The sequence below is a fragment of the Lepus europaeus genome, chromosome 21, assembly GCF_033115175.1.
Source record: "Lepus europaeus isolate LE1 chromosome 21, mLepTim1.pri, whole genome shotgun sequence".
Classification (NCBI taxonomy): domain Eukaryota; kingdom Metazoa; phylum Chordata; class Mammalia; order Lagomorpha; family Leporidae; genus Lepus; species Lepus europaeus.
In genome coordinates, this window is record NC_084847.1 from 18,298,403 (window position 1) to 18,306,638 (window position 8,236).

Here is an 8,236-nt window from a genome sequence, read left to right on the forward strand (position 1 = left end):
TCCAAGTGCCCATGCGGCCATCAGCTGCTTTAGAGAAAGCTACCAAGGTGGTACCCAGAGGAAAATGCCTAGCCTTGAAAGCTTGTGTTACTAAGCAAGCAATTCGAATACAAATGGACTATGCATTCAAGTCAGGAAATCAGGATGAGCAAAAAACATCAATGAGCAGGAAGCAGGAGAGAAAATGTGCAAAATTAGAAACAGAAATTGGAGAAAGGAAGGAAACCATGGTAGGATTAATCAATAAAACCAAACACTGTCTATTGGACAGGACTCACTAATAAAACCGTGTGTGTGAACACAAACATCCTCTGTCCAACCCACATGTTAAACCCTGTGTTTGTGTATTTTCCATCTGGCTTCACCCTCTCCTCAGTAAAAACACTGTAGAAATCTGATGCTTCACATCATTAGAGCCAATCTAATGGTGAGAACAGGTGAGGAAGATGGTGATGAGCCCGTGGGACGAGAGGGAGGGCAGAGCTTGGGGGAGCCCGGGAGGAGGGGTTTGCTGAGGGGCATGCCTTCAGCGAGTGATGCGTTCAGATCCAAAGGACTTAGTTTCAGGATTGAAGTCCCTTTCTTACCTCTTCCGGGGATTTCATGAGATGGGGGGACGAGTAGCCTCGTGTTCCCACGTTACTATGGCGGCCATGAATGTGAAGCTGCTCCGAGACCAGGCAGGTGAGGCTCCTGGATGTAAGTGGCCACTCAGAAAGCTGCAAAGAAAATACAAGCACAGCATTTGGAAAGAATAAGTTGTGAGCAGTGATATGGAGGAAATTAACACTTTTAAAAAAAAATTACTGATTTTGTGCCATTAATTTGAAGTCTAGATGAAAAGGATCAAAATCAAGTACTTGGGCCATCACCTGTTGCCTTCCGAGACGCATACATTAGCAGAAAGCTGGGATCAGAAATGGAGCTGAGGGGCCAGCGCTGTGGCCAAGCCGGTAAAGCCCTAGCCTGCAGTGCTGGCATCCCATGTGGGCGCCAGTACAAGTCCCAGCTGCTCCACTTCCGATCCAGCTCTCTGCTGTGGCCTGGGAAAGCAGTAGAAGATGGCCCAAGTCCTTGGGCCCCTGCACCCGCGTGGGAGACCTGGAGGAAGCTCCTGGCTCCTGGCTTCGGACTGGCGAAGCTCTGGCCATTGCGGACATCTGAGAAGTGAACCAGCAGATGGAAGACCTCTCTTTCTCTGCCTCTGCCTCTCTGTAACTCTGCCTTTTGAATAAATAAATACATCTTTTAAAAAGGAAGGAAGGAAGGAAGGAAGGAAGGAAGGAAGGAAGGAAGGAAGGAAGGAAAGAAGGGAGTTGAGACTCAAACCCAGGCTCTCTGATATGGGATGCGAGTTTCCCAGTGGTGTCTTAACCACTGTGCAAAACACACACCCCAGAGTCATCATTCTAAGGTTCTGGAGGTCAGAAATCCAAAATGGATCTGCCCGGGTCAAGCTCAAGATGCCAACAGGGCAGCGTTTCTTCCGGAGTCCCTGCAGGGGGAATGAGTTTCCTGCCTTCTCGGCTGCTTGGGGGCCACTTGCACTCTTTGGTTCATGGCTCCAGTTCCAGCTTCAAAACCAGAAAAGCCTGGGTGAGTTGTTTCTTTTTAAAATGCTTATTTATTTATTGGAGAGGCAGAGAGAGAGAGAGAGAGAGATGTTTCATCTGCTGGTTCACTCCCAAATGGCCACAGTGGCCAGGACCGAGCCTGCCTAAAGCCAGGAGCCTAGAACTACATCCGTGTCTCCCACATGGGTGGCAGGGCCCCAAGCACTAGGACCATTTTCCGATGCTTTCCCAGGCAACGTTAGCAGGGAGCTGGATCAGAACTGGAGCAGTTAGGACTCTAGGTGGCACCCATATGAGATGCTGGCATCATGGGCAGCAGCTTAAGCAGCTATGCCACAATGCTGGCCCCTGAGTGAGTCTTTCTAATGACTCCATCCATCTGGTTCTGACTCTTATACCTGTCTCTCATCCATTTAAGGACCCTTGTGATTATACAGAGCCAACTCAGATCATCTGGGATAATCGCCCATCTCAAGGTCAACTGATTAGCAACCTTAATCCCCTTTAGCTGTGCAATGTAACACAGTCACAAATCCCAGGAATTAGGCCATTGCACCATTATCTTGCCTACTACACAGACCAATTGTTGTTTTTTTTTAACTTTTGTTTAATGAATATAAATTTCCAAAGTACAGCTTATGGATTACAATGGCTTTCCCCCCATAACTTCCCTCCCACCCGCAACCCTCCCCTTTCCCACTCCCTCTCCCCTTCCATTCACATCAAGATTCATTTTCAATTCTCTTTATATACAGAAGATCAGTTTAGTATATATTAAGTAAATATTTCAACAGTTTGCCCCCATATAGCAACACAAAGTGAATACTGTTGGAATACTAGTTATAGCATTAAATAACAATGTACAGCACATTAAGGACAGAGATCCTACATGATTTTTTTAAAAAATTGATTAATTTTCTATGCAATTTCCAATTTACACAGACCGATCACTGTACAGTATGGGAGGATACCCGCCAAGGACATGACCACCAGGAGGTGTGGATTATTAGGATTGTTCACAAGTCCCTTTGGGTTTCTAGCTTGAGACTTTGGTTGAGCGCATCATGCCTTATGAGCTCAGAGATGCCAATGAAGACTAAAGCTCCATTTAGGCTTTCTCGTCATTTGAATGGTCTGTTCACAGTCATCCGTCCCCATATTCTTGATCACCACCTGGGCCAAGTTCATGGTGCTGGGGAAAGAGTTGAGGAAACTGGTTTCTTGAAGTTGTCGGTCCTTTCTCGTTACCCCTGGCTTCTTCAAAACGAGGACAACTAGAAAAGTCCTCGTGTGACATTGCTGTTCCCGTCCTCTCCAGAGAATGCAGGGGTAAATCCATCCTTTGTTTTGCACAGTGGACAAAACAGACGGCGACACAAAAAGCAGGTGGGAACTTAAGGGATGCCTGATGTTTGGGACAACTACTCGGTGACGGTAAAGGGCGTCTGTTTCAAGGTCACAGGCTCTGGGTGTCTGATTTCTCAGCCCTCCTGCTCTTGTCATGACGCATGTCCTGCTACAGGGACTGGGAGAATGCTTCCCACGATGATCTCCATTTACACTGCGTCTTCCAGCTGTGTTTTCAGCAGAAGGTTTCTGCTTATGCAATAGGTATCTTGGGATGTGGAAACAGGTCAGACGGGAAGCAAGGTCAACTCAAGGTCATTTTATGAGAAAACTTGTTGTGGGCAACTTTCTGCTTGGTCCACGCTGGAGCACCAGCTATTCAAAGACAAGGTTCTTAAAATAAGCATAAGGATTCCTGGAATGGAGCTGACTTTGACATATTCCTTTACTCCACGGCTAATATTCCTGATCAGTGACCGAGATCTCTTGCTTGAGTCCCTTGAACGTCCCAAGAGTCTGTCTTGTCTCCACTCCCCTGGGGACACCATTCACCACCTGCAATCTGTAACATCCTACAACTAGTGGCCTCACATCCTCTCTGCCCCTTCCCAGTGTGTGTATCACAGCTCAGTCTACAGATCTTTTAAGAACATAAACCTGGACATGACGTTCCCCTTCCCCTCCCACACAAGTGGCCCTCTGTATCCAGGGCTTTTTCATTCACAGATGTAATCAACCTCGGGCTGAAAATAATTGGGGAAAAAATAGCACCTGTGCTAAACATGAACAGACTTTTTTTGTCTTTTCATTATTCCTTAAACAACACAGTAAACAATTATTTACATAGCATTCACATTGCTTGGGGTATTGTAAGTAATGTGGAAATGATTTAAAATATACAAAACAATGGGCATAGTTTAATATAAAAATACTATGGGGGCCGGTGCTGTGGCATAGTGGGTGAAGCCACTGCACTGGTTCGAGTCCCGGCTGCTCCACTTCTGATCCAGCTCTCTGCTGCAGGCTGGGAAGGCAATAGAAGGTGGCTCAAGTCCTTGGGCCCCTGCTCTCGTGTGGGAGACCTGGAGAAAGCTCCTGTCTTCTGGCTTCAGATCGGCGCAGCTCCAGCCATTGTGGCTGGGAGTGAACCAGCTGGTGGAAGACCGCTCGCTCGCTCTCTGCCTCTGCTTCTGCCTCTCTGGAACTCTGCCTTTCAAATAAATAAATAAATCTTTTAAAAAATTGTAAAAGACTATATCAACTCCTGACTGAGTTTCCAGCCTGCTAGCCACCCCACAAACTTGAGACTTGCCAGTTCCCACAATTGCATGAGCATTCCTTAATATACATAAAAATATGTATGCATATCATCTATCATATTTATATGCATAAAATATATAAAGATGATATATAAAGAGATGCATAGTGTTCGCTTCGGCAGTACATGTACTAAGATTGGAACGATACAGAGAAGATTAGCATGGCCCCCGCACAAAGATGACATGCAAATTCGTGAAGTATTCCATATTTTAAAAAAAGAGATGCATAGAGGATATCTATATATATATATATTTATTTATTTTTTGACAGGTAGAGTTAGACAGTGAGAGAGAGAGAGAGGGAGAGAGAGAGAGAGAGAGAGAGAGAGAGAGAGAGAGAGAGAAAGGTCTTCCTTCCATTGGTTCACTCCCCAAATGGCCGCTGCGGCCGGCGCATCTCGCTGATCCGAAGCCAGGAGCCAGGTGCTTCTCCTGGTCTCCCATGTGGGTGCAGGGCCCAAGGACTTGGGCCATCCTCCACTGCCTTCCCGGGCCACAGCAGAGAGCTGGACTGGAAGAGGAGCAACCAGGACAGAACCGGTGCCCCAACTGGGACTAGAACCCGGCATACAGGTGCCACAGGCAGAGGATTAGCCTAGTGAGCTGTGGCGCCAGCCGAGGATATATATTTAAAGGTAGATAAATGACATATGCAGTTATGTATTGCTTAACAATGGGGGTACTTTTTTGACAAAAATATTTTTTGTTTGTTTATTTTGAAAGGCAGAGTGACAGAGAGAGAGAGACCCCAAATGCCTGCAACGCCCAAGTTCTAGGAGCCAGGAACTCTATGCTGGTCTCGCGTATGGGTGGCAGGAACCCAAGGGCCTCCCAGTCGGCCAGAAGCTGGATTGGAAGTCGGCAGCCAGGAGCCAAGCAGGCACTCCAGTGTCAGATGTGGGTCTTGCAAGCAGCCGCTTAACCTGCTGTGCCACTGTGCCAGCCCCAACCATGGGATGGAGTCTGAAAAATGCATCATCAGGTGGTTTTGTCATTGTGTGAACACCACAGTGTTCACTGACACAGACGGAGGTGACTATAAGGTCACTAGGCCACACGGTCTTAGACCATCAGCACATCCGTGGTCCACCAGCGACGGAAATGCTGTTACACAAGACACGGCTGCGTACAAGATGAGAGAACTTGAAAAAAAAAATTCGTGGGGAAAATGGAAGCCAAAGATAAGTTTCACTTGGTGTGAGTTTTTAAAAATCCAAGCATTGCCGGCGCCGCAGCTCAATAGGCTAATCCTCCGCCTGCGGTGCCAGCACTCCGGGTTCTAGTCCCGGTCGGGGCGCCGGATTCTGTCCCGGTTGCCTCTCTTCCAGGCCAGCTCTCTGCTATGGCCCGGGAGTGCAGTGGAGGATGGCCCAAGTGCTTGGGCCCTGCACCCCATGGGAGACCAGGAGAAGCACCTGGCTCCTGGCTTCAGATCGGCGCAGCTCCGGCCATTGTGACCATCTGGGGAGTGAACTAGCGGATGGAAGACCTCTCTCTCTCTCTCTCTCTCTCTCTCTGCCTCTCCTCTCTCTGTGTAACTCTGACTTTCAAATAAATAAATAAATCTTAAAAAAAGAAATGGTGTCTCTAAGTTTATAGTATTATACTAGAGTATAAAATATTATCATTGGGAGTACTTAGGGGACATGTATATGAGGTCTCTCAGCACTACCTTCGCAACTCCGTTTGAGTTTTAAAATGTTTCAAAATAAAAGGCAATAATACAAAATTGCTTGTAGGGGCTGCCTTGTGCAGTGGGTTAAGCCATCCCATATCAGAGCACTGGTTCGAGTCCCAGCTGCTTTGCTTCCAAGCAAGCTTTTTGCTACTGTGCCTGTGAAGGCAACAGATCATGGCCCAAATATGTGGGCCCCTGCGGGAGATGTGGATGGAGTGCCTGGCTATTGGCTTTGGCCTGGGCCCGCCCTGGCTATTGTGGACCTTTGGAGGAGTGAACTCTTGGATGGAAGATCTCTATCTCCCTCTCTGTCACTCTGCCTTTTTTTTTTTTAAAGCTTTATTTATTTATTTGAAAGTCAGAGTTACACAGAGAGAGGAGAGGCAGAGAGAGAGAGAGAGGTCTTCCATCTACTGGTTCACTCCCCAGATGGCCGCAATAGCTGGAGCTGTGCCAATCTGAAGCCAGGAACCAGGAGCCTTCTCCCAGTCTCCCACGCAGGTGCAGGGGCCCAAGGACTTGGGCCATCTTCTACTGCTTTCCCAGGCCATAGCAGAGAGCTGGATAGGAAGTGGAGCAGCTAGGACTTGAACCAGCCTCCATATGGGATGCCGGCACTGCAGACAGTGGCTTTACGTGCTACTCCACAGCACCGGCCCTGCAGGCTGTTTTCAAATCCACTTTTTTCTCTCATGTAGCACAGTGATTCATTTTTATTTTTAAGATGCATTTCTTTTGAAAAAGAGAGAGAATTTCCTACTTGCTAATTCACTTTCCCAATGGCCACAATAGCCAGCTCTGGATAAGACTGCAGCCAGGAGCCAGGAACTCCATCCTGAAGCATGTGTGTATGGATTGTGTGTGTGTGTGTGTGTGTGTGTGAGAGAGAGAGAGAGAGAGAGATCTATTCCAGACTTGTATCTGAAGAACCTGAAAGTGGAAAATGTGAACAGGCATCAACCGAAGTCCCCAGGAGACGCTTGTTCTCCATAGTCAGAATAAAAAGGTAGAAGCCTAGCAAGACAGAAGAGTGTCTTTTTGTGTCTTAGACAAACACTCCAGCTGAAGCTATGGAGCCACGCACAGCCACTGCAGCCAGGGCCAAGCAGGGAACGAAGACGCCCACCCTCACCAGATAGCAACGGGGAGATCCAGTGGGAAGTCAGGACTCTCAAGGCCACCTCCTGGTGGTGTTCCTGGGGACCATGAGCAGAGCTGTCCCACCACCCTGCACCAGGAGCCCCCACCCACCACCAGGAGCCCCTGCCCTCGGGGGCCAGTGGAGACAGAGCTAGACTTCCACCATCACCTGGCAATAACAGGAAGGCGCCCACCTTCTCCTGTTGGGTCGTTGTTAGAGAACATCAGCTAAAACACAAGGTTTGAATAAGACGCAGGGGCTCTAACGTAACATAAGAAAATGTGCAGGATTTTATTGAAAAGCATCCTTCCTCCCCAAAACCAGGAAGATCTCAGAGTGAGTGAAAAGAGGTGGGTTGGCAAAACAACAGAGATATTAGCATCACCTGGGAAAGATTTAAAAGCAGCCATGGTGACAATGCTTCAACAACTGATTACAAACATGCCTGAAATGAACAGAAAGCCTCACCAAAGAAACGGAAGACATAGAGGACAGCCCAGTGAGCATCGTGGAACCAACAACTACAGTAACTAAAATGAAGAACTCCGCGGATGAGCTCAGCGACCAAATGCGAGGGGCAGAGGGGAGAATGGTTCGTCTGGAAGGCAGAGCAGTCGACGTAACCAAGTGTGAACAAGACAGAGAGAGTGTACTGAACGATGTGAGCTGACAGGTGCTCCGGAGCCCAGCAGATCTAACATTCACAGCGTTGGAGACCGGGAAGAAGAAATCAAAGAGCACTTGAAGACACAATGACTTAAAACTTCCCAGATTTGCGCCAGTTAGAGTCACAGCTGCTCCACTTTCGATCTAGCGCTTTGCTGTGGCCTGGGAGAGCACTGGAAGATGGCCCAAGTCCTTGGGCCCCTGCACCCACGTGGGAGACCCACAAGAAGCTCCTGGCTCCTGGCTTCGGATTGACACAGCTCTGGCCTTTGCAGCCAATTGGGGAGTGAACCAGTGGATGGAAGACCTCTCTCTCTCTCTGTGAAACTCTGACTTTCAAATAAATAAATAACTCTTAAAAAAAAAAAAAAAACTTCCCAACTCTGAAGCCACATAAACCTCTAGATTCAAAACGCTGGGCAGCTCTAAACATGAAAAACCCAATGAACTCAACGCCAGCGTGTTATAACTCAATCCCTGGCAACCAAAGATAAGGAAAATATCTTCAAAG

General features: G+C 47.8%; 1 non-coding gene across 1 annotated transcript; it reads left to right on the plus strand.

Annotated features, from left to right (window-relative positions):
• Positions 1-4,348: 4,348 nt before the first annotated feature.
• LOC133751127 (U6 spliceosomal RNA) lies at positions 4,349-4,453 on the plus strand. The gene has a single exon (XR_009864761.1). It is a non-coding gene; the product is annotated as a U6 spliceosomal RNA (small nuclear RNA).
• Positions 4,454-8,236: the final 3,783 nt, after the last annotated feature.